Below are 25,401 nucleotides of genomic sequence, written 5' to 3' on the forward strand. Positions count from 1 at the left end.
TGTAAACACACCAACGGTCACTCGCCGAGGAGAGCAGCTCCAGTGCAGGCAAGCCCGTACTGGGGGGTTTTCGCCGCAAAACGGGCTGGAAAGGAGCTTTTTCTGGGGGGAACTTTTGAATGTTTTGGAGACAGAAAGGCGGCTAGCCGGCTCTAAGGAGACTGGCAAGCCGGTGGGCGGGCAGCTGAGGAGGCGTGCGGTGTGGGCAGAGCCCAGGGCCGGTGGCGCCTGTTTCGAGCGACTTGTAAACACACCAACGGTGACTGGCCGAGGAGAGCAGCTCCAGTGCAGGCACGCCCTTAATGGGGATTTTCGCGGCAAAAGGGACTGGAAAGGAGCTTTTTTTGGGGGGACTTTTGACTCTTTTGGAGACAGAAAGGCGGCTTGCCGACTCTAAGCTGACTCGCAAGCCGGTGGGCGAGCAGCTGACGAGGCGTGGCCTGTGGGCAGAGCCCAAGGCCGGTGGCGCCTGTTTCGAGCGACGTGTAAACACACCAACGGTGACTCGCCGAGGAGAGCAGCTCCAGTGCAGGCAAGCCCGTACTGGGGGTTTTCGCGGCAAAAGGGACTGGAAAGGAGCTTTTTCTGGGGGGAACTTTTGAATGTTTTGGAGACAGAAAGGCAGCTAGCCGGCTCTAAGGAGACTGGCAAGCCGGTGGGCGAGCAGCTGAGGAGCCGTGGGCTGTGGGCAGAGCCCAGGGCCGGTGGCGCCTCTTTGGAGCGACGTGTAAACACACGAACAGTGACTTGCCGAGGAGAGCAGCTCCAGTGCAGGCAAGCCTGTACGGGGGGGTTTTCGCGGCAAAAGGGACTGGAAAGGAGCTTTTTCTGGGGGCACTTTTGAATGTTTTGGAGACAGAAAGGCGGCTAGCCGGCTCTAAGGAGACTGGCAAGCCGGTGGGCGAGCAGCTGAGGAGGTGTGCGGTGTGGGCAGAGCCCAGGGCCGTTGGCGCCTGTTTCGAGCGACGTGTAAACACACCAACGGTGACTGGCCGAGGAGAGCAGCTCCAGTGCAGGCAAGCCCATACTGGGGGTTTTCGCGGCAAAAGGGACTGGAAAGGAGATTTTTTTGGGGGGACTTTTGACTCTTTTGGAGACAGAAAGGCGGCTAGCCGGCTCTAAGGAGACTGGCAAGCCGGTGGGCGGGCACCTGAGGAGGCGTGGGCTGTGGGCAGAGCCCAGGGCCGGTGGCGCCTGTTTCGAGCGACGTGTAAACACACCAACGGTCACTGGCCGAGGAGAGCAGCTCCAGTGCAGGCAAGCCCGTACTGGGGGGTTTTCGCGGCAAAAGGGGCTGGAAAGGAGGTTTTTTTGGGGGGACTTTTGACTCTTTTGGAGACAGAAAGGCGGCTAGCCAGCTCTAAGGAGACTGGCAAGCCGGTGGGCGAGCAGCTGAGGAGGCGTGGGCTGTGGGCAGAGCCCAGGGCCGGTGGCGCCTCTTTCGAGCGACGTGTAAACACACCAACGGTGACTTGCCGAGGAGAGCAGCTCCAGTGCAGGCAAGCCTGTACGGGGGGGTTTTCGCGGCAAAAGGGACTGGAAAGGAGCTTTTTCTGGGGGCACTTTTGAATGTTTTGGAGACAGAAAGGCGGCTAGCCGGCTCTAAGGAGACTGGCAAGCCGGTGGGCGGGCAGCTGAGGAGGCGTGCGGTGTGGGCAGAGCCCAGGGCCGGTGGCGCCTGTTTCGAGCGACTTGTAAACACACCAACGGTGACTTGCCGAGGAGAGCAGCTCCAGTGCAGGCACGCCCTTAATGGGGATTTTCGCGGCAAAAGGGACTGGAAAGGAGGTTTTTTTGGGGGGACTTTTGACTCTTTTGGAGACAGAAAGGCGGCTAGCCAGCTCTAAGGAGACTGGCAAGCCGGTGGGCGAGCAGCTGAGGAGGCGCGGCCTGTGGGCAGAGCCCAGGGCCGGTGGCGCCTGTTTCGAGCGACGTGTAAACACACCAACGGTGACTTGCCGAGGAGAGCAGCTCCAGTGCAGGCAAGCCCGTACTGGGGGGTTTTCGCGGCAAAAGGGACTGGAAAGGAGGTTTTTTTGGGGGGACTTTTGACTCTTTTGGAGACAGAAAGGCGTCTAGCCGGCTCTAAGGAGACTGGCAAGCCGGTGGGCGGGCAGCTGAGGAGGCGTGCGGTGTGGGCAGAGCCCAGGGCCGGTGGCGCCTGTTTCGAGCGACGTGTAAACACACCAACGGTGACTTGCCGAGGAGAGCAGCTCCAGTGCAGGCACGCCCTTACTGGGGATTTTCGCGGCAAAAGGGACTGGAAAGGAGCTTTTTTGGGGGCACTTTTGACTCTTTTGGAGACAGAAAGGCAGCTAGCCGGCTCTAAGGAGACTGGCAAGCCGGTGGGCGGGCAGCTGAGGAGGCGTGCGGTGTGGGCAGAGCCCAGGGCCGGTGGCGCCTGTTTCGAGCGACTTGTAAACACACCACGGGTGACTTGCCGAGGAGAGCAGCTCCAGTGCGGGCAAGCCTGTACTGGGGGGTTTTCGCGGCAAAAGGGACTGGAAAGGAGCTTTTTCTGGGGGCACTTTTGAATGTTTTGGAGACAGAAAGGCGGCTAGCCAGCTCTAAGGAGACTGGCAAGCCGGTGGGCGAGCAGCTGAGGAGGCGTGGGCTGTGGGCAGAGCCCAGGGCCGGTGGCGCCTCTTTTGAGCGACTTGTAAACACACCAACGGTGACTTGCCGAGGAGAGAAGCTCCAGTGCAGGCAAGCCCGTACTGGGGGTTTTCGCGGCAAAAGGGACTGGAAAGGAGCTTTTTCTGGGGGGAACTTTAGAATGTTTTGGAGACAGAAAGGCGGCTAGCCGGCTCTAAGGAGACTGGCAAGCCGGTGGGCGGGCAGCTGAGGAGGCGTGCGGTGTGGGCAGTGCCCAGGGCCGGTGGCGCCTGTTTCGAGCGACTTGTAAACACACCAACGGTGACTTGCCGAGGAGAGCAGCTCCAGTGCAGGCACGCCCTTACTGGGGATTTTCGCGGCAAAAGGGACTGGAAAGGAGCTTTTTTTCGGGGGACTTTTGACTCTTTTGGAGACAGAAAGGCGGCTAGCCGGCTCTAAGGAGACTGGCAAGCCGGTGGGCGAGCAGCTGAGGAGGCGTGGGCTGTGGGCAGAGCCCAGGGCCGGTGGCGCCTCTTTCGAGCGACGTGTAAACGCACCAACGGTGACTGGCCGAGGAGAGCAGCTCCAGTGCAGGCAAGCCTGTACTGGGGGGTTTTCGCCGCAAAACGGGCTGGAAAGGAGCTTTTTCTGGGGGGAACTTTTGAATGTTTTGGAGACAGAAAGGCGGCTAGCCGGCTCTAAGGAGACTGGCAAGCCGGTGGGCGGGCAGCTGAGGAGGCGTGCGGTGTGGGCAGAGCCCAGGGCCGGTGGCGCCTGTTTCGAGCGACTTGTAAACACACCAACGGTGACTTGCCGAGGAGAGCAGCTCCAGTGCAGGCAAGCCTGTACTGGGGGGTTTTCGTGGCAAAAGGGGCTGGAAAGGAGGTTTTTTTGGGGGGACTTTTGACTCTTTTGGAGACAGAAAGGCGGCTAGCCGGCTCTAAGGAGACTGGCAAGCCGGTGGGCGAGCAGCTGAGGAGGCGTGCGGTGTGGGCAGAGCCCAGGGCCGGTGGCGCCTCTTTGGAGCGACGTGTAAACACACCACCGGTGACTGGCCGAGGAGAGCAGCTCCAGTGCAGGCAAGCCCGTACAGGGGGTTTTCGCGGCAAAAGGGACTGGAAAGGAGCTTTCTTGGGGGGGACTTTTGACTCTTTTGGAGACAGAAAGGCGGCTAGCCAGCTCTAAGGAGACTGGCAAGCCGGTGGGCGAGCAGCTGAGGAGGCGTGGGCTGTGGGCAGAGCCCAGGGCCGGTGGCGCCTCTTTTGAGCGACTTGTAAACACACCAACGGTGACTTGCCGAGGAGAGAAGCTCCAGTGCAGGCAAGCCCGTACTGGGGGTTTTCGCGGCAAAAGGGACTGGAAAGGAGCTTTTTCTGGGGGGAACTTTAGAATGTTTTGGAGACAGAAAGGCGGCTAGCCGGCTCTAAGGAGACTGGCAAGCCGATGGGCGGGCAGCTGAGGAGGCGTGCGGTGTGGGCAGAGCCCAGGGCCGGTGGCGCCTGTTTCGAGCGACGTGTAAACACACCAACGGTGACTCGCTGAGGAGAGCAGCTCCAGTGCAGGCAAGCCCGTACTGGGGGGTTTTCGCGGCAAAAGGGACTGGAAAGGAGCTTTTTTTCGGGGGACTTTTGACTCTTTTGGAGACAGAAAGGCGGCTTGCCGACTCTAAGCTGACTGGCAAGCCGGTGGGCGAGCAGCTGAGGAGGCGTGGCCTGTGGGCAGAGCCCAGGGCCGGTGGTGCCTCTTTTGAGCGACGTGTAAACACACCGACGGTCACTGGCCGAGGAGAGCAGCTCCAGTGCAGGCAAGCCCGTACGGGGGGGTTTTCGCGGCAAAAGGGACTGGAAAGGAGCTTTTTCTGGGGGCACTTTCGAATGTTTTGGAGACAGAAAGGCGGCTAGCCGGCTCTAAGGAGACTGGCAAGCCGGTGGGCGGGCAGCTGAGGAGGCGTGCGGTGTGGGCAGAGCCCAGGGCCGGTGGCGCCTGTTTCCAGCGACGTGTAAACACACCAACGGTGACTCGCCGAGGAGAGCAGCTCCAGTGCGGGCAAGCCTGTACGGGGGGGTTTTCGCGGCAAAAGGGACTGGAAAGGAGCTTTTTCTGGGGGGAACTTTTGAATGTTTTGGAGACAGAAAGGCGGCTAGCCGGCTCTAAGGAGACTGGCAAGCCGGTGGGCGAGCAGCTGAGGAGGCGTGCGGTGTGGGCAGAGCCCAGGGCCGGTGGCGCCTGTTTCGAGCGACGTGTAAACACACCAACGGTGACTTGCCGAGGAGAGCAGCTCCAGTGCAGGCAAGCCCGTACTGGGGGGTTTTCGCGGCAAAAGGGACTGGAAAGGAGGTTTTCTTGGGGGGACTTTTGACTCTTTTGGAGACAGAAAGGCGGCTAGCCAGCTCTAAGGAGACTGGCAAGCCGGTGGGCGAGCAGCTGAGGAGGCGTGCGGTGTGGGCAGAGCCCACGGCCGGTGGCGCCTCTTTCGAGCGACGTGTAAACACACGAACGGTCACTTGCCGAGGAGAGCAGCTCCAGTGCGGGCAAGCCTGTACTGGGGGGTTTTCGCCGCAAAACGGGCTGGAAAGGAGCTTTTTTTGGGGGGACTTTTGACTCTTTTGGAGACAGAAAGGCGGCTAGCCGGCTCTAAGGAGACTGGCAAGCCGGTGGGCGAGCAGCTGAGGAGGCGTGGGCTGTGGGCAGAGCCCAGGGCCGGTGGCGCCTCTTTGGAGCGACGTGTAAACACACCGACGGTCACTGGCCGAGGAGAGCAGCTCCAGTGTAGGCAAGCCTGTACTGGGGGGTTTTCGCGGCAAAAGGGGCTGGAAAGGAGGTTTTTTTGGGGGGACTTTTGACTCTTTTGGAGACAGAAAGGCGGCTAGCCAGCTCTAAGGAGACTGGCAAGCCGGTGGGCGAGCAGCTGAGGAGGCGTGCGGTGTGGGCAGAGCCCAGGGCCGTTGGCGCCTGTTTCGAGCAACCTGTAAACACACCAACGGTGACTTGCCGAGGAGAGCAGCTCCAGTGCAGGCACGCCCTTACTGGGGATTTTCGCGGCAAAAGGGACTGGAAAGGAGCTTTTTCTGGGGGCACTTTTGAATGTTTTGGAGACAGAAAGGCGGCTAGCCGGCTCTAAGGAGACTGGCAAGCCGGTGGGCAGGCAGCTGAGGAGGCGTGCGGTGTGGGCAGAGCCCAGGGCCGGTGGCGCCTGTTTCGAGCGACGTGTAAACACACCAACGGTGACTTGCCGAGGAGAGCAGCTCCAGTGCAGGCAAGCCCGTACTGGGGGTTTTCGCGGCAAAAGGGACTGGAAAGGAGATTTTTTTGGGGGGACTTTTGACTCTTTTGGAGACAGAAAGGCGGCTAGCCGGCTCTAAGGAGACTGGCAAGCCGGTGGGCGGGCACCTGAGGAGGCGTGGGCTGTGGGCAGAGCCCAGGGCCGGTGGCGCCTGTTTCGAGCGACGTGTAAACACACCAACGGTCACTGGGCGAGGAGAGCAGCTCCAGTGCAGGCAAGCCCGTACAGGGGGTTTTCGCGGCAAAAGGGACTGGAAAGGAGCTTTTTTGGGGGGCTCTTTTGACTCTTTTGGAGACAGAAAGGCGGCTTGCCGTCTCTAAGGAGACTGGCAAGCCGGTGGGCGAGCAGCTGAGGAGGCGTGGGCTGTGGACAGAGCCCAGGGCTGGTGGTGCCTCTTTGGAGCGACGTGTAAACACACCAACGGTGACTTGCCGAGGAGAGCAGCTCCAGTGCAGGCAAGCCCGTACTGGGGGGTTTTCGCGGCAAAAGGGACTGGAAAGGAGCTTTTTCTGGGGGCACTTTTGACTCTTTTGGAGACAGAAAGGCGGCTAGCCGGCTCTAAGGAGACTGGCAAGCCGGTGGGCGAGCAGCTGAGGAGGCGTGCGGTGTGGGCAGAGCCCAGGGCCGTTGGCTCCTGTTTCGAGCAACCTGTAAACACACCAACGGTGACTTGCCGAGGAGAGCAGCTCCAGTGCAGGCACGCCCTTACTGGGGACTTTCGCGGCAAAAGGGACTGGAAAGGAGCTTTTTTGGGGGCACTTTTGACTCTTTTGGAGACAGAAAGGCGGCTAGCCGGCTCTAAGGAGAGTGGCAAGCCGGTGGGCGAGCAGTTGAGGAGCCGTGGCCTGTGGGCAGAGCCCACGGCCGGTGGCGCCTCTTTCGAGCGACGTGTAAACACACGAACGGTCACTCGCCGAGGAGAGCAGCTCCAGTGCAGGCAAGCCTGTACTGGGGGGTTTTCGCCGCAAAACGGGCTGGAAAGGAGCTTTTTCTGGGGGGAACTTTTGAATGTTTTGGAGACAGAAAGGCGGCTAGCCGGCTCTAAGGAGACTGGCAAGCCGGTGGGCGAGCAGCTGAGGAGGTGTGCGGTGTGGGCAGAGCCCAGGGCCGGTGGCGCCTGTTTAGAGCGACGTGTAAACACACCAACGGTCACTGGCCGAGGAGAGCAGCTCCAGTGCAGGCAAGCCCGTACAGGGGGTTTTCGCGGCAAAAGGGACTGGAAAGGAGCTTTTTTGGGGGCCTCTTTTGACTCTTTTGGAGACAGAAAGGCGGCTAGCCGGCTCTAAGGAGACTGGCAAGCCGGTGGGCGGGCAGCTGAGGAGGCGTGGGCTGTGGGCAGAGCCCAGGGCCGGTGGCGCCTCTTTGGAGCGACGTGTAAACACACCAACGGTGACTTGCCGAGGAGAGCAGCTCCAGTGCAGGCAAGCCCGTACTGGGGGGTTTTCGCGGCAAAAGGGACTGGAAAGGAGCTTTTTCTGGGGGGAACTTTTGAATGTTCTGGAGACAGAAAGGCGGCTAGCCGGCTCTAAGGAGACTGGCAAGCCGGTGGGCGAGCAGCTGAGGAGGCGTGCGGTGTGGGCAGAGCCCAGGGCCGGTGGCGCCTGTTTCGAGCGACGTGTAAACACACCAACGGTGACTGGCCGAGGAGAGCAGCTCCAGTGCAGGCAAGCCCGTACTGGGGGGTTTTCGCGGCAAAAGGGACTGGAAAGGAGCTTTTCTGGGGGGCTCTTTTGACTCTTTTGGAGACAGAAAGGCGGCTTGCCGGCTCTAAGGAGACTGGCAAGCCGGTGGGCGAGCAGCTGAGGAGGCGTGCGGTGTGGGCAGAGCCCAGGGCCGTTGGCTCCTGTTTCGAGCAACCTGTAAACACACCAATGGTGACTTGCCGAGGAGAGCAGCTCCAGTGCAGGCACGCCCTTACTGGGGATTTTCGCGACAAAAGGGACTGGAAAGGAGCTTTTTTGGGGGCACTTTTGACTCTTTTGGAGACAGAAAGGCGGCTAGCCGGCTCTAAGGAGACTGGCAAGCCGGTGGGCGAGCAGTTGAGGAGCCGTGGCCTGTGGGCAGAGCCCACGGCCGGTGGCGCCTCTTTCGAGCGACGTGTAAACACACGAACGGTCACTTGCCGAGGAGAGCAGCTCCAGTGCGGGCAAGCCTGTACTGGGGGGTTTTCGCCGCAAAACGGGGTGGAAAGGAGCTTTTTTTGGGGGGACTTTAGACTCTTTTGGAGACAGAAAGGCGTCTAGCCGGCTCTAAGGAGACTGGCAAGCCGGTGGGCGGGCAGCTGAGGAGGCGTGGGCTGTGGGCAGAGCCCAGGGCCGGTGGCGCCTGTTTCGAGCGACTTGTAAACACACCAACGGTCACTTGCCGAGGAGATCAGCTCCAGTGCAGGCAAGCCTGTACGGGGGGGTTTTCGCGGCAAAAGGGACTGGAAAGGAGCTTTTTCTGGGGGTACTTTTGAATGTTTTGGAGACAGAAAGGCGGCTAGCCGGCTCTAAGGAGACTGGCAAGCCGGTGGGCGAGCAGCTGAGGAGGCGTGCGGTGTGGGCAGAGCCCAGGGCCGGTGGCGCCTGTTTCGAGCGACGTGTAAACGCACCAACGGTGACTGGCCGAGGAGAGCAGCTCCAGTGCAGGCAAGCCTGTACTGGGGGGTTTTCGCCGCAAAACGGGCTGGAAAGGAGCTTTTTCTGGGGGGAACTTTTGAATGTTTTGGAGACAGAAAGGCGGCTAGCCGGCTCTAAGGAGACTGGCAAGCCGGTGGGCGGGCAGCTGAGGAGGCGTGGGCTGTGGGCAGAGCCCAGGGCCGGTGGCCCTTCTTTGGAGCGACGTGTAAACACACCACCGGTGACTGGCCGAGGAGAGCAGCTCCAGTGCAGGCACGCCCTTACTGGGGATTTTCGCGGCAAAAGGGGCTGGAAAGGAGGTTTTCTTGGGGGGACTTTTGACTCTTTTGGAGACAGAAAGGCGGCTAGCCGGCTCTAAGGAGACTGGCAAGCCGGTGGGCGGGCAGCTGAGGAGGCGTGCGGTGTGGGCAGAGCCCAGGGCCGGTGGCGCCTGTTTCGAGCGACGTGTAAACACACCAACGGTGACTGGCCGAGGAGAGCAGCTCCAGTGCAGGCAAGCCTGTACTGGGGTGTTTTCGCGGCAAAAGGGACTGCAAAGGAGCTTTTTTGGGGGGGACTTTTGACTCTTTTGGAGACAGAAAGGCGGCTAGCCGGCTCTAAGGAGACTGGCAAGCCGGTGGGCGAGCAGCTGAGGAGGCGTGGGCTGTGGGCAGAGCCCAGGGCCGGTGGCGCCTCTTTCGAGCGACGTGTAAACACACCAATGGTCACTCGCCGAGGAGAGCAGCTCCAGTGCGGGCAAGCCTGTACGGGGGGGTTTTCGCGGCAAAAGGGACTGGAAAGGAGCTTTTTCTGGGGGCACTTTTGAATGTTTTGGAGACAGAAAGGGGGCTTGCCGACTCTAAGCTGACTGGCAAGCCGGTGGGCGAGCAGCTGAGGAGGCGTGCGGTGTGGGCAGAGCCCAGGGCCGGTGGCGCCTGTTTCGAGCGACGTGTAAACACACCAACGGTGACTTGCCGAGGAGAGCAGCTCCAGTGCAGGCAAGCCTGTACTGGGGGGTTTTCGCGGCTAAAGGGACTGGAAATGAGGTTTTTTTGGGGGGACTTTTGACTCTTTTGGAGACAGAAAGGCGGCTAGCCGGCTCTAAGGAGACTGGCAAGCCGGTGGGCGAGCAGCTGAGGAGGCGTGGCCTGTGGGCAGAGCCCAGGGCTGGTGGCGCCTGTTTCGAGCGACGTGTAAACACACCAACGGTCACTCGCCGAGGAGAGCAGCTCCAGTGCAGGCAAGCCCGTACTGGGGGGTTTTCGCCGCAAAACGGGCTGGAAAGGAGCTTTTTCTGGGGGGAACTTTTGAATGTTTTGGAGACAGAAAGGCGGCTAGCCGGCTCTAAGGAGACTGGCAAGCCGGTGGGCGGGCAGCTGAGGAGGCGTGCGGTGTGGGCAGAGCCCAGGGCCGGTGGCGCCTGTTTCGAGCGACGTGTAAACACACCAACGGTGACTTGCCGAGGAGAGCAGCTCCAGTGCAGGCAAGCCCGTACTGGGGGTTTTCGCGGCAAAAGGGACTGCAAAGGAGCTTTTTCTGGGGGGAACTTTTGAATGTTTTGGAGACAGAAAGGCGGCTAGCCGGCTCTAAGGAGACTGGCAAGCCGGTGGGCGAGCAGCTGAGGAGGCGTGGCCTGTGGGCAGAGCCCGGGGCCGGTGGCGCCTCTTTGGAGCGACGTGTAAACACACCAACGGTCACTCGCCGAGGAGAGCAGCTCCAGTGCAGGCAAGCCCGTACTGGGGGGTTTTCGCGGCAAAAGGGACTGGAAAGGAGCTTTTTCTGGGGGCACTTTTGAATGTTTTGGAGACAGAAAGGCGGCTAGCCGGCTCTAAGGAGACTGGCAAGCCGGTGGGCGAGCAGCTGAGGAGGCGTGGGCTGTGGACAGAGCCCAGGGCTGGTGGTGCCTCTTTGGAGCGACGTGTAAACACACCAACGGTGACTTGCCGAGGAGAGCAGCTCCAGTGCAGGCACGCCCTTACTGGGGATTTTCGCGGCAAAAGGGACTGGAAAGGAGCTTTTTTGGGGGCACTTTTGACTCTTTTGGAGACAGAAAGGCGGCTAGCCGGCTCTGAGGAGACTGGCAAGCCGGTGGGCGAGCAGTTGAGGAGCCGTGGCCTGTGGGCAGAGCCCACGGCCGGTGGCGCCTCTTTGGAGCGACGTGTAAACACACGAACGGTCACTTGCCGAGGAGAGCAGCTCCAGTGCGGGCAAGCCTGTACTGGGGGGTTTTCGCCGCAAAACGGGCTGGAAAGGAGCTTTTTTTGGGGGGACTTTTGACTCTTTTGGAGACAGAAAGGCGGCTAGCCGGCTCTAAGGAGACTGGCAAGCCGGTGGGCGGGCAGCTGAGGAGGCGTGGGCTGTGGGCAGAGCCCAGGGCCGGTGGCGCCTGTTTCGAGCGACGTGTAAACACACCAACGGTGACTTGCCGAGGAGAGCAGCTCCAGTGCAGGCACGCCCTTAATGGGGATTTTCGCGGCAAAAGGGACTGGAAAGGAGCTTTTTTTGGGGGGACTTTTGACTCTTTTGGAGACAGAAAGGCGGCTTGCCGACTCTAAGCTGACTCGCAAGCCGGTGGGCGAGCAGCTGAGGAGGCGTGGCCTGTGGGCAGAGCCCAAGGCCGGTGGCGCCTGTTTCGAGCGACGTGTAAACACACCAACGGTGACTCGCCGAGGAGAGCAGCTCCAGTGCGGGCAAGCCTGTACGGGGGGGTTTTCGCCGCAAAACGGGCTGCAAAAGGAGCTTTTTCTGGGGGGAACTTTTGAATGTTTTGGAGACAGAAAGGCGGCTAGCCGGCTCTAAGGAGACTGGCAAGCCGGTGGGCGAGCAGCTGAGGAGGTGTGCGGTGTGGGCAGAGCCCAGGGCCGTTGGCGCCTGTTTCGAGCGACGTGTAAACACACCAACGGTGACTGGCCGAGGAGAGCAGCTCCAGTGCAGGCAAGCCCGTACTGGGGGTTTTCGCGGCAAAAGGGACTGGAAAGGAGATTTTTTTGGGGGGACTTTTGACTCTTTTGGAGACAGAAAGGCGGCTAGCCGGCTCTAAGGAGACTGGCAAGCCGGTGGGCGGGCACCTGAGGAGGCGTGGGCTGTGGGCAGAGCCCAGGGCCGGTGGCGCCTGTTTCGAGCGACGTGTAAACACACCAACGGTGACTGGCCGAGGAGAGCAGCTCCAGTGCAGGCAAGCCCGTACAGTGGGTTTTCGCGGCAAAAGGGACTGGAAAGGAGCTTTTTTGGGGGCCTCTTTTGACTCTTTTGGAGACAGAAAGGCGGCTAGCCGGCTCTAAGGAGACTGGCAAGCCGGTGGGCGGGCAGCTGAGGAGGCGTGCGGTGTGGGCAGAGCCCAGGGCCGGTGGCGCCTGTTTCGAGCGACGTGTAAACACACCAACGGTGACTGGCCGAGGAGAGCAGCTCCAGTGCAGGCAAGCCTGTACTGGGGTGTTTTCGCGGCAAAAGGGACTGCAAAGGAGCTTTTTTGGGGGGGACTTTTGACTCTTTTGGAGACAGAAAGGCGGCTTGCCGGCTCTAAGGAGACTGGCAAGCCGGTGGGCGAGCAGCTGAGGAGGCGTGCGGTGTGGGCAGAGCCCAGGGCCGTTGGCTCCTGTTTCGAGCAACCTGTAAACACACCAACGGTGACTTGCCGAGGAGAGCAGCTCCAGTGCAGGCACGCCCTTACTGGGGATTTTCGCGACAAAAGGGACTGGAAAGGAGCTTTTTTGGGGGCACTTTTGACTCTTTTGGAGACAGAAAGGCGGCTAGCCGGCTCTAAGGAGACTGGCAAGCCGGTGGGCGGGCAGCTGAGGAGGCGTGGGCTGTGGACAGAGCCCAGGGCCGGTGGCGCCTGTTTCGAGCGACGTGTAAACACACCAACGGTGACTTGCCGAGGAGAGCAGCTCCAGTGCAGGCAAGCCCGTACTGGGGGGGTTTCGCGGCAAAAGGGGCTGGAAAGGAGGTTTTTTTGGGGGGACTTTTGACTCTTTTGGAGACAGAAAGGCGGCTAGCCAGCTCTAAGGAGACTGGCAAGCCGGTGGGCGAGCAGCTGAGGAGGCGTGCGGTGTGGGCAGAGCCCAGGGCCGGTGGCGCCTGTTTCGAGCGACGTGTAAACACACCAACGGTGACTTGCCGAGGAGAGCAGCTCCAGTGCAGGCACGCCCTTACTGGGGATTTTCGCGGCAAAAGGGACTGGAAAGGAGCTTTTTTGGGGACACTTTTGACTCTTTTGGAGACAGAAAGGCGGCTAGCCGGCTCTAAGGAGACTGGCAAGCCGGTGGGCGAGCAGCTGAGGAGGCGTGGGCTGTGGGCAGAGCCCAGGGCCGGTGGCGCCTCTTTCGAGCGACGTGTAAACACACCAACGGTCACTCGCCGAGGAGAGCAGCTCCAGTGCAGGCAAGCCCGTACTGGGGGGTTTTCGCCGCAAAACGGGCTGGAAAGGAGCTTTTTCTGGGGGGAACTTTTGAATGTTTTGGAGACAGAAAGGCGGCTAGCCGGCTCTAAGGAGACTGGCAAGCCGGTGGGCGGGCAGCTGAGGAGGCGTGCGGTGTGGGCAGAGCCCAGGGCCGGTGGCGCCTGTTTCGAGCGACTTGTAAACACACCAACGGTGACTTGCCGAGGAGAGCAGCTCCAGTGCAGGCAAGCCTGTACTGGGGGGTTTTCGCGGCTAAAGGGACTGGAAAGGAGGTTTTTTTGGGGGGACTTTTGACTCTTTTGGAGACAGAAAGGCGGCTAGCCGGCTCTAAGGAGACTGGCAAGCCGGTGGGCGGGCAGCTGAGGAGGCGTGCGGTGTGGGCAGAGCCCAGGGCCGGTGGCGCCTGTTTCGAGCGACTTGTAAACACACCAACGGTGACTTGCCAAGGAGTGCAGCTCCAGTGCAGGCACGCCCTTAATGGGGATTTTCGCGGCAAAAGGGACTGGAAAGGAGCTTTTTTTGGGGGGACTTTTGACTCTTTTGGAGACAGAAAGGCGGCTTGCCGACTCTAAGCTGACTCGCAAGCCGGTGGGCGAGCAGCTGACGAGGCGTGGCCTGTGGGCAGAGCCCAAGGCCGGTGGCGCCTGTTTCGAGCGACGTGTAAACACACCAACGGTGACTCGCCGAGGAGAGCAGCTCCAGTGCAGGCAAGCCCGTACTGGGGGTTTTCGCGGCAAAAGGGACTGGAAAGGAGCTTTTTCTGGGGGGAACTTTTGAATGTTTTGGAGACAGAAAGGCGGCTAGCCGGCTCTAAGGAGACTGGCAAGCCGGTGGGCGAGCAGCTGAGGAGCCGTGGGCTGTGGGCAGAGCCCAGGGCCGGTGGCGCCTCTTTGGAGCGACGTGTAAACACACGAACAGTGACTTGCCGAGGAGAGCAGCTCCAGTGCAGGCAAGCCTGTACGGGGGGGTTTTCGCGGCAAAAGGGACTGGAAAGGAGCTTTTTCTGGGGGCACTTTTGAATGTTTTGGAGACAGAAAGGCGGCTAGCCGGCTCTAAGGAGACTGGCAAGCCGGTGGGCGAGCAGCTGAGGAGGTGTGCGGTGTGGGCAGAGCCCAGGGCCGTTGGCGCCTGTTTCGAGCGACGTGTAAACACACCAACGGTGACTGGCCGAGGAGAGCAGCTCCAGTGCAGGCAAGCCCATACTGGGGGTTTTCGCGGCAAAAGGGACTGGAAAGGAGCTTTTTTTCGGGGGACTTTTGACTCTTTTGGAGACAGAAAGGCGGCTAGCCGGCTCTAAGGAGACTGGCAAGCCGGTGGGCGGGCACCTGAGGAGGCGTGGGCTGTGGGCAGAGCCCAGGGCCGGTGGCGCCTCTTTCGAGCGACGTGTAAACACACCAACGGTCACTGGCCGAGGAGAGCAGCTCCAGTGCAGGCAAGCCCGTACAGGGGGTTTTCGCGGCAAAAGGGACTGGAAAGGAGCTTTTTTGGGGGCCTCTTTTGACTCTTTTGGAGACAGAAAGGCGGCTAGCCGGCTCTAAGGAGACTGGCAAGCCGGTGGGCGGGCAGCTGAGGAGGCGTGCGGTGTGGGCAGAGCCCAGGGCCGGTGGCGCCTGTTTCGAGCGACTTGTAAACACACCAACGGTGACTTGCCGAGGAGAGCAGCTCCAGTGCAGGCACGCCCTTAATGGGGATTTTCGCGGCAAAAGGGACTGGAAAGGAGGTTTTTTTGGGGGGACTTTTGACTCTTTTGGAGACAGAAAGGCGGCTAGCCAGCTCTAAGGAGACTGGCAAGCCGGTGGGCGAGCAGCTGAGGAGGCGCGGCCTGTGGGCAGAGCCCAGGGCCGGTGGCGCCTGTTTCGAGCGACTTGTAAACACACCAACGGTGACTTGCCGAGGAGAGCAGCTCCAGTGCAGGCACGCCCTTAATGGGGATTTTCGCGGCAAAAGGGACTGGAAAGGAGGTTTTTTTGGGGGGACTTTTGACTCTTTTGGAGACAGAAAGGCGGCTAGCCAGCTCTAAGGAGACTGGCAAGCCGGTGGGCGAGCAGCTGAGGAGGCGCGGCCTGTGGGCAGAGCCCAGGGCCGGTGGCGCCTGTTTCGAGCGACGTGTAAACACACCAACGGTGACTTGCCGAGGAGAGCAGCTCCAGTGCAGGCAAGCCCGTACTGGGGGGTTTTCGCGGCAAAAGGGACTGGAAAGGAGGTTTTTTTGGGGGGACTTTTGACTCTTTTGGAGACAGAAAGGCGTCTAGCCGGCTCTAAGGAGACTGGCAAGCCGGTGGGCGGGCAGCTGAGGAGGCGTGCGGTGTGGGCAGAGCCCAGGGCCGGTGGCGCCTGTTTCGAGCGACGTGTAAACACACCAACGGTGACTTGCCGAGGAGAGCAGCTCCAGTGCGGGCAAGCCTGTACTGGGGGGTTTTCGCGGCAAAAGGGACTGGAAAGGAGCTTTTTCTGGGGGCACTTTTGAATGTTTTGGAGACAGAAAGGCGGCTAGCCAGCTCTAAGGAGACTGGCAAGCCGGTGGGCGAGCAGCTGAGGAGGCGTGGGCTGTGGGCAGAGCCCAGGGCCGGTGGCGCCTCTTTTGAGCGACTTGTAAACACACCAACGGTGACTCGCTGAGGAGAGCAGCTCCAGTGCAGGCAAGCCCGTACTGGGGGGTTTTCGCGGCAAAAGGGACTGGAAAGGAGCTTTTTTTCGGGGGACTTTTGACTCTTTTGGAGACAGAAAGGCGGCTTGCCGACTCTAAGCTGACTGGCAAGCGGGTGGGCGAGCAGCTGAGGAGGCGTGGCCTGTGGGCAGAGCCCAGGGCCGGTGGTGCCTCTTTTGAGCGACGTGTAAACACACCGACGGTCACTGGCCGAGGAGAGCAGCTCCAGTGCAGGCAAGCCCGTACGGGGGGGTTTTCGCGGCAAAAGGGACTGGAAAGGAGCTTTTTCTGGGGGCACTTTCGAATGTTTTGGAGACAGAAAGGCGGCTAGCCGGCTCTAAGGAGACTGGCAAGCCGGTGGGCGGGCAGCTGAGGAGGCGTGCGGTGTGGGCAGAGCCCAGGGCCGGTGGCGCCTGTTTCCAGCGACGTGTAAACACACCAACGGTGACTCGCCGAGGAGAGCAGCTCCAGTGCGGGCAAGCCTGTACTGGGGGGTTTTCGCGGCTAAAGGGACTGGAAAGGAGGTTTTTTTGGGGGGACTTTTGACTCTTTTGGAGACAGAAAGGCGGCTAGCCGGCTCTAAGGAGACTGGCAAGCCGGTGGGCGAGCAGCTGAGGAGGCGCGGCCTGTGGGCAGAGCCCAGGGCCGGTGGCGCCTGTTTCGAGCGACGTGTAAACACACCAACGGTGACTTGCCGAGGAGAGCAGCTCCAGTGCAGGCACGCCCTTACTGGGGATTTTCGCGGCAAAAGGGACTGGAAAGGAGCTTTTTTGGGGGAACTTTTGAATGTTTTGGAGACAGAAAGGCGGCTAGCCGGCTCTAAGGAGACTGGCAAGCCGGTGGGCGAGCAGCTGAGGAGGCGTGGGCTGTGGACAGAGCCCAGGGCTGGTGGCGCCTCTTTGGAGCGACGTGTAAACACACCAACGGTGACTTGCCGAGGAGAGCAGCTCCAGTGCAGGCAAGCCCGTACTGGGGGGTTTTCGCGGCAAAAGGGACTGGAAAGGAGCTTTTTCTGGGGGGAACTTTTGAATGTTCTGGAGACAGAAAGGCGGCTAGCCGGCTCTAAGGAGACTGGCAAGCCGGTTGGCGAGCAGCTGAGGAGCCGTGGGCTGTGGGCAGAGCCCAGGGCCGGTGGCGCCTGTTTCGAGCGACTTGTAAACACACCAACGGTGACTTGCCGAGGAGAGCAGCTCCAGTGCAGGCAAGCCTGTACTGGGGGGTTTTCGCCGCAAAACGGGCTGCAAAAGGAGCTTTTTCTGGGGGGAACTTTTGAATGTTTTGGAGACAGAAAGGCGGCTAGCCGGCTCTAAGGAGACTGGCAAGCCGGTGGGCGAGCAGCTGAGGAGGCGTGCGGTGTGGGCAGAGCCCAGGGCCGGTGGCGCCTCTTTTGAGCGACGTGTAAACACACCGACGGTCACTGGCCGAGGAGAGCAGCTCCAGTGCAGGCAAGCCCGTACGGGGGGGTTTTCGCGGCAAAAGGGGCTGGAAAGGAGGTTTTTTTGGGGGGACTTTTGACTCTTTTGGAGACAGAAAGGCGGCTAGCCGGCTCTAAGGAGACTGGCAAGCCGGTGGGCGAGCAGCTGAGGAGGCGTGGGCTGTGGGCAGAGCCCAGGGCCGGTGGCGCCTCTTTCGAGCGACGTGTAAACACACGAACGGTCACTTGCCGAGGAGAGCAGCTCCAGTGCAGGCAAGCCCGTACTGGGGGGTTTTCGCGGCAAAAGGGACTGGAAAGGAGCTTTTTCTGGGGGCACTTTTGAATGTTTTGGAGACAGAAAGGCGGCTAGCCAGCTCTAAGGAGACTGGCAAGCCGGTGGGCGAGCAGCTGAGGAGGCGCGGCCTGTGGGCAGAGCCCAGGGCCGGTGGCACCTGTTTCGAGCGACGTGTAAACGCACCAACGGTGACTTGCCGAGGAGAGCAGCTCCAGTGCAGGCAAGCCTGTACTGGGGGGTTTTCGCCGCAAAACGGGCTGGAAAGGAGCTTTTTCTGGGGGGAACTTTTGAATGTTTTGGAGACAGAAAGGCGGCTAGCCGGCTCTAAGGAGACTGGCAAGCCGGTGGGCGGGCAGCTGAGGAGGCGTGCGGTGTGGGCAGAGCCCAGGGCCGGTGGCGCCTGTTTCGAGCGACGTGTAAACACACCAACGGTGACTTGCCGAGGAGAGCAGCTCCAGTGCAGGCAAGCCCGTACTGGGGGGTTTTCGCGGCAAAAGGGACTGGAAAGGAGCTTTTTTGGGGGCACTTTTGACTCTTTTGGAGACAGAAAGGCGGCTAGCCGGCTCTAAGGAGACTGGCAAGCCGGTGGGCGGGCAGCTGAGGAGGCGTGGGCTGTGGACAGAGCCCAGGGCCGGTGGCGCCTGTTTCGAGCGACGTGTAAACACACCAACGGTGACTTGCCGAGGAGAGCAGCTCCAGTGCAGGCAAGCCCGTACTGGGGGGGTTTCGCGGCAAAAGGGACTGGAAAGGAGGTTTTTTTGGGGGGACTTTTGACTCTTTTGGAGACAGAAAGGCGGCTAGCCAGCTCTAAGGAGACTGGCAAGCCGGTGGGCGAGCAGCTGAGGAGGCGTGCGGTGTGGGCAGAGCCCAGGGCCGGTGGCGCCTGTTTCGAGCGACGTGTAAACACACCAACGGTGACTTGCCGAGGAGAGCAGCTCCAGTGCAGGCACGCCCTTACTGGGGATTTTCGCGGCAAAAGGGACTGGAAAGGAGCTTTTTTGGGGACACTTTTGACTCTTTTGGAGACAGAAAGGCGGCTAGCCGGCTCTAAGGAGACTGGCAAGCCGGTGGGCGAGCAGCTGAGGAGGCGTGGGCTGTGGGCAGAGCCCAGGGCCGGTGGCGCCTCTTTCGAGCGACGTGTAAACACACCAACGGTCACTCGCCGAGGAGAGCAGCTCCAGTGCAGGCAAGCCCGTACTGGGGGGTTTTCGCCGCAAAACGGGCTGGAAAGGAGCTTTTTCTGGGGGGAACTTTTGAATGTTTTGGAGACAGAAAGGCGGCTAGCCGGCTCTAAGGAGACTGGCAAGCCGGTGGGCGGGCAGCTGAGGAGGCGTGCGGTGTGGGCAGAGCCCAGGGCCGGTGGCGCCTGTTTCGAGCGACTTGTAAACACACCAACGGTGACTTGCCGAGGAGAGCAGCTCCAGTGCAGGCAAGCCTGTACTGGGGGGTTTTCGCGGCTAAAGGGACTGGAAAGGAGGTTTTTTTGGGGGGACTTTTGACTCTTTTGGAGACAGAAAGGCGGCTAGCCGGCTCTAAGGAGACTGGCAAGCCGGTGGGCGGGCAGCTGAGGAGGCGTGCGGTGTGGGCAGAGCCCAGGGCCGGTGGCGCCTGTTTCGAGCGACTTGTAAACACACCAACGGTGACTTGCCAAGGAGTGCAGCTCCAGTGCAGGCACGCCCTTAATGGGGATTTTCGCGGCAAAAGGGACTGGAAAGGAGCTTTTTTTGGGGGGACTTTTGACTCTTTTGGAGACAGAAAGGCGGCTTGCCGACTCTAAGCTGACTCGCAAGCCGGTGGGCGAGCAGCTGACGAGGCGTGGCCTGTGGGCAAAGCCCAAGGCCGGTGGCGCCTGTTTCGAGCGACGTGTAAACACACCAACGGTGACTCGCCGAGGAGAGCAGCTCCAGTGCAGGCACGCCCTTACTGGGGATTTTCGCGGCAAAAGGGACTGGAAAGGAGCTTTTTTGGGGGAACTTTTGAATGTTTTGGAGACAGAAAGGCGGCTAGCCGGCTCTAAGGAGACTGGCAAGCCGGTGGGCGAGCAGCTGAGGAGGCGTGGGCTGTGGACAGGGCCCAGGGCTGGTGGCGCCTCTTTGGAGCGACGTGTAAACACACGAACAGTGACTTGCCGAGGAGAGCAGCTCCAGTGCAGGCAAGCCTGTACGGGGGGGTTTTCGCGGCAAAAGGGACTGGAAAGGAGGTTTTTTTGGGGGGACTTTTGACTCTTTTGGAGACAGAAAGGCGGCTAGCCAGCTCTAAGGAGACTGGCAAGCCGGTGGGCGAGCAGCTGAGGAGGCGCGGCCTGTGGGCAGAGCCCAGGGCCGGTGGCGCCTGTTTCGAGCGACGTGTAAACACACCAACGGTGACTTGCCGAGGAGAGCAGCTCCAGTGCAGGCAAGCCCGTACTGGGGGGTTTTCGCGGCAAAAGGGACTGGAAAGGAGGTTTTTTTGGGGGGACTTTTGACTCTTTTGGAGACAGAAAGGCGTCTAGCCGGCTCTAAGGAGACTGGCAAGCCGGTGGGCGGGCAGCTGAGGAGGCGTGCGGTGTGGGCAGAGCCCAGGGCCGGTGGCGCCTGTTTCGAGCGACGTGTAAACACACCAACGGTGACTTGCCGAGGAGAGCAGCTCCAGTGCGGGCAAGCCTGTACTGGGGGGTTTTCGCGGCAAAAGGGACTGGAAAGGAGCTTTTTCTGGGGGCACTTTTGAATGTTTTGGAGACAGAAAGGCGGCTAGCCAGCTCTAAGGAGACTGGCAAGCCGGTGGGCGAGCAGCTGAGGAGGCGTGGGCTGTGGGCAGAGCCCAGGGCCGGTGGCGCCTCTTTTGAGCGACTTGTAAACACACCAACGGTGACTCGCTGAGGAGAGCAGCTCCAGTGCAGGCAAGCCCGTACTGGGGGGTTTTCGCGGCAAAAGGGACTGGAAAGGAGCTTTTTTTCGGGGGACTTTTGACTCTTTTGGAGACAGAAAGGCGGCTTGCCGACTCTAAGCTGACTGGCAAGCGGGTGGGCGAGCAGCTGAGGAGGCGTGGCCTGTGGGCAGAGCCCAGGGCCGGTGGTGCCTCTTTTGAGCGACGTGTAAACACACCGACGGTCACTGGCCGAGGAGAGCAGCTCCAGTGCAGGCAAGCCCGTACGGGGGGGTTTTCGCGGCAAAAGGGACTGGAAAGGAGCTTTTTCTGGGGGCACTTTCGAATGTTTTGGAGACAGAAAGGCGGCTAGCCGGCTCTAAGGAGACTGGCAAGCCGGTGGGCGGGCAGCTGAGGAGGCGTGCGGTGTGGGCAGAGCCCAGGGCCGGTGGCGCCTGTTTCCAGCGACGTGTAAACACACCAACGGTGACTCGCCGAGGAGAGCAGCTCCAGTGCGGGCAAGCCTGTACTGGGGGGTTTTCGCGGCTAAAGGGACTGGAAAGGAGGTTTTTTTGGGGGGACTTTTGACTCTTTTGGAGACAGAAAGGCGGCTAGCCGGCTCTAAGGAGACTGGCAAGCCGGTGGGCGAGCAGCTGAGGAGGCGCGGCCTGTGGGCAGAGCCCAGGGCCGGTGGCGCCTGTTTCGAGCGACGTGTAAACACACCAACGGTGACTTGCCGAGGAGAGCAGCTCCAGTGCAGGCACGCCCTTACTGGGGATTTTCGCGGCAAAAGGGACTGGAAAGGAGCTTTTTTGGGGGAACTTTTGAATGTTTTGGAGACAGAAAGGCGGCTAGCCGGCTCTAAGGAGACTGGCAAGCCGGTGGGCGAGCAGCTGAGGAGGCGTGGGCTGTGGACAGAGCCCAGGGCTGGTGGCGCCTCTTTGGAGCGACGTGTAAACACACCAACGGTGACTTGCCGAGGAGAGCAGCTCCAGTGCAGGCAAGCCCGTACTGGGGGGTTTTCGCGGCAAAAGGGACTGGAAAGGAGCTTTTTCTGGGGGGAACTTTTGAATGTTCTGGAGACAGAAAGGCGGCTAGCCGGCTCTAAGGAGACTGGCAAGCCGGTTGGCGAGCAGCTGAGGAGCCGTGGGCTGTGGGCAGAGCCCAGGGCCGGTGGCGCCTGTTTCGAGCGACTTGTAAACACACCAACGGTGACTTGCCGAGGAGAGCAGCTCCAGTGCAGGCAAGCCTGTACTGGGGGGTTTTCGCCGCAAAACGGGCTGCAAAAGGAGCTTTTTCTGGGGGGAACTTTTGAATGTTTTGGAGACAGAAAGGCGGCTAGCCGGCTCTAAGGAGACTGGCAAGCCGGTGGGCGAGCAGCTGAGGAGGCGTGCGGTGTGGGCAGAGCCCAGGGCCGGTGGCGCCTCTTTTGAGCGACGTGTAAACACACCGACGGTCACTGGCCAAGGAGAGCAGCTCCAGTGCAGGCAAGCCCGTACGGGGGGGTTTTCGCGGCAAAAGGGGCTGGAAAGGAGGTTTTTTTGGGGGGACTTTTGACTCTTTTGGAGACAGAAAGGCGGCTAGCCGGCTCTAAGGAGACTGGCAAGCCGGTGGGCGAGCAGCTGAGGAGGCGTGGGCTGTGGGCAGAGCCCAGGGCCGGTGGCGCCTCTTTCGAGCGACGTGTAAACACACGAACGGTCACTTGCCGAGGAGAGCAGCTCCAGTGCAGGCAAGCCCGTACTGGGGGGTTTTCGCGGCAAAAGGGACTGGAAAGGAGCTTTTTCTGGGGGCACTTTTGAATGTTTTGGAGACAGAAAGGCGGCTAGCCAGCTCTAAGGAGACTGGCAAGCCGGTGGGCGAGCAGCTGAGGAGGCGCGGCCTGTGGGCAGAGCCCAGGGCCGGTGGCACCTGTTTCGAGCGACGTGTAAACGCACCAACGGTGACTTGCCGAGGAGAGCAGCTCCAGTGCAGGCAAGCCTGTACTGGGGGGTTTTCGCCGCAAAACGGGCTGGAAAGGAGCTTTTTCTGGGGGGAACTTTTGAATGTTTTGGAGACAGAAAGGCGGCTAGCCGGCTCTAAGGAGACTGGCAAGCCGGTGGGCGGGCAGCTGAGGAGGCGTGCGGTGTGGGCAGAGCCCAGGGCCGGTGGCGCCTGTTTCGAGCGACGTGTAAACACACCAACGGTGACTTGCCGAGGAGAGCAGCTCCAGTGCAGGCAAGCCCGTACTGGGGGGTTTTCGCGGCAAAAGGGACTGGAAAGGAGCTTTTTTGGGGGCACTTTTGACTCTTTTGGAGACAGAAAGGCGGCTAGCCGGCTCTAAGGAGACTGGCAAGCCGGTGGGCGGGCAGCTGAGGAGGCGTGGGCTGTGGACAGAGCCCAGGGCCGGTGGCGCCTGTTTCGAGCGACGTGTAAACACACCAACGGTGACTTGCCGAGGAGAGCAGCTCCAGTGCAGGCAAGCCCGTACTGGGGGGGTTTCGCGGCAAAAGGGACTGGAAAGGAGGTTTTTTTGGGGGGACTTTTGACTCTTTTGGAGACAGAAAGGCGGCTAGCCAGCTCTAAGGAGACTGGCAAGCCGGTGGGCGAGCAGCTGAGGAGGCGTGCGGTGTGGGCAGAGCCCAGGGCCGGTGGCGCCTGTTTCGAGCGACGTGTAAACACACCAACGGTGACTTGCCGAGGAGAGCAGCTCCAGTGCAGGCACGCCCTTACTGGGGATTTTCGCGGCAAAAGGGACTGGAAAGGAGCTTTTTTGGGGACACTTTTGACTCTTTTGGAGACAGAAAGGCGGCTAGCCGGCTCTAAGGAGACTGGCAAGCCGGTGGGCGAGCAGCTGAGGAGGCGTGGGCTGTGGGCAGAGCCCAGGGCCGGTGGCGCCTCTTTCGAGCGACGTGTAAACACACCAACGGTCACTCGCCGAGGAGAGCAGCTCCAGTGCAGGCAAGCCCGTACTGGGGGGTTTTCGCCGCAAAACGGGCTGGAAAGGAGCTTTTTCTGGGGGGAACTTTTGAATGTTTTGGAGACAGAAAGGCGGCTAGCCGGCTCTAAGGAGACTGGCAAGCCGGTGGGCGGGCAGCTGAGGAGGCGTGCGGTGTGGGCAGAGCCCAGGGCCGGTGGCGCCTGTTTCGAGCGACTTGTAAACACACCAACGGTGACTTGCCGAGGAGAGCAGCTCCAGTGCAGGCAAGCCTGTACTGGGGGGTTTTCGCGGCTAAAGGGACTGGAAAGGAGGTTTTTTTGGGGGGACTTTTGACTCTTTTGGAGACAGAAAGGCGGCTAGCCGGCTCTAAGGAGACTGGCAAGCCGGTGGGCGGGCAGCTGAGGAGGCGTGCGGTGTGGGCAGAGCCCAGGGCCGGTGGCGCCTGTTTCGAGCGACTTGTAAACACACCAACGGTGACTTGCCAAGGAGTGCAGCTCCAGTGCAGGCACGCCCTTAATGGGGATTTTCGCGGCAAAAGGGACTGGAAAGGAGCTTTTTTTGGGGGGACTTTTGACTCTTTTGGAGACAGAAAGGCGGCTTGCCGACTCTAAGCTGACTCGCAAGCCGGTGGGCGAGCAGCTGACGAGGCGTGGCCTGTGGGCAGAGCCCAAGGCCGGTGGCGCCTGTTTCGAGCGACGTGTAAACACACCAACGGTGACTCGCCGAGGAGAGCAGCTCCAGTGCAGGCAAGCCCGTACTGGGGGTTTTCGCGGCAAAAGGGACTGGAAAGGAGCTTTTTCTGGGGGGAACTTTTGAATGTTTTGGAGACAGAAAGGCGGCTAGCCGGCTCTAAGGAGACTGGCAAGCCGGTGGGCGAGCAGCTGAGGAGGCGTGCGGTGTGGGCAGAGCCCAGGGCCGGTGGCGCCTCTTTGGAGCGACGTGTAAACACACGAACAGTGACTTGCCGAGGAGAGCAGCTCCAGTGCAGGCAAGCCTGTACGGGGGGGTTTTCGCGGCAAAAGGGACTGGAAAGGAGCTTTTTCTGGGGGCACTTTTGAATGTTTTGGAGACAGAAAGGCGGCTAGCCGGCTCTAAGGAGACTGGCAAGCCGGTGGGCGAGCAGCTGAGGAGGTGTGCGGTGTGGGCAGAGCCCAGGGCCGTTGGCGCCTGTTTCGAGCGACGTGTAAACACACCAACGGTGACTGGCCGAGGAGAGCAGCTCCAGTGCAGGCAAGCCCATACTGGGGGTTTTCGCGGCAAAAGGGACTGGAAAGGAGCTTTTTTTCGGGGGACTTTTGACTCTTTTGGAGACAGAAAGGCGGCTAGCCGGCTCTAAGGAGACTGGCAAGCCGGTGGGCGGGCACCTGAGGAGGCGTGGGCTGTGGGCAGAGCCCAGGGCCGGTGGCGCCTGTTTCGAGCGACGTGTAAACACACCAACGGTCACTGGCCGAGGAGAGCAGCTCCAGTGCAGGCAAGCCCGTACAGGGGGTTTTCGCGGCAAAAGGGACTGGAAAGGAGCTTTTTTGGGGGCCTCTTTTGACTCTTTTGGAGACAGAAAGGCGGCTAGCCGGCTCTAAGGAGACTGGCAAGCCGGTGGGCGGGCAGCTGAGGAGGCGTGCGGTGTGGGCAGAGCCCAGGGCCGGTGGCGCCTGTTTCGAGCGACTTGTAAACACACCAACGGTGACTTGCCGAGGAGAGCAGCTCCAGTGCAGGCACGCCCTTAATGGGGATTTTCGCGGCAAAAGGGACTGGAAAGGAGGTTTTTTTGGGGGGACTTTTGACTCTTTTGGAGACAGAAAGGCGGCTAGCCAGCTCTAAGGAGACTGGCAAGCCGGTGGGCGAGCAGCTGAGGAGGCGCGGCCTGTGGGCAGAGCCCAGGGCCGGTGGCGCCTGTTTCGAGCGACTTGTAAACACACCAACGGTGACTTGCCGAGGAGAGCAGCTCCAGTGCAGGCACGCCCTTAATGGGGATTTTCGCGGCAAAAGGGACTGGAAAGGAGGTTTTTTTGGGGGGACTTTTGACTCTTTTGGAGACAGAAAGGCGGCTAGCCAGTTCTAAGGAGACTGGCAAGCCGGTGGGCGAGCAGCTGAGGAGGCGCGGCCTGTGGGCAGAGCCCAGGGCCGGTGGCGCCTGTTTCGAGCGACGTGTAAACACACCAACGGTGACTTGCCGAGGAGAGCAGCTCCAGTGCAGGCAAGCCCGTACTGGGGGGTTTTCGCGGCAAAAGGGACTGGAAAGGAGGTTTTTTTGGGGGGACTTTTGACTCTTTTGGAGACAGAAAGGCGTCTAGCCGGCTCTAAGGAGACTGGCAAGCCGGTGGGCGGGCAGCTGAGGAGGCGTGCGGTGTGGGCAGAGCCCAGGGCCGGTGGCGCCTGTTTCGAGCGACGTGTAAACACACCAACGGTG

This window comes from Strix uralensis, chromosome 8 (assembly GCF_047716275.1).
Source record: "Strix uralensis isolate ZFMK-TIS-50842 chromosome 8, bStrUra1, whole genome shotgun sequence".
In the NCBI taxonomy this organism is placed as follows: Eukaryota; Metazoa; Chordata; class Aves; order Strigiformes; family Strigidae; genus Strix; species Strix uralensis.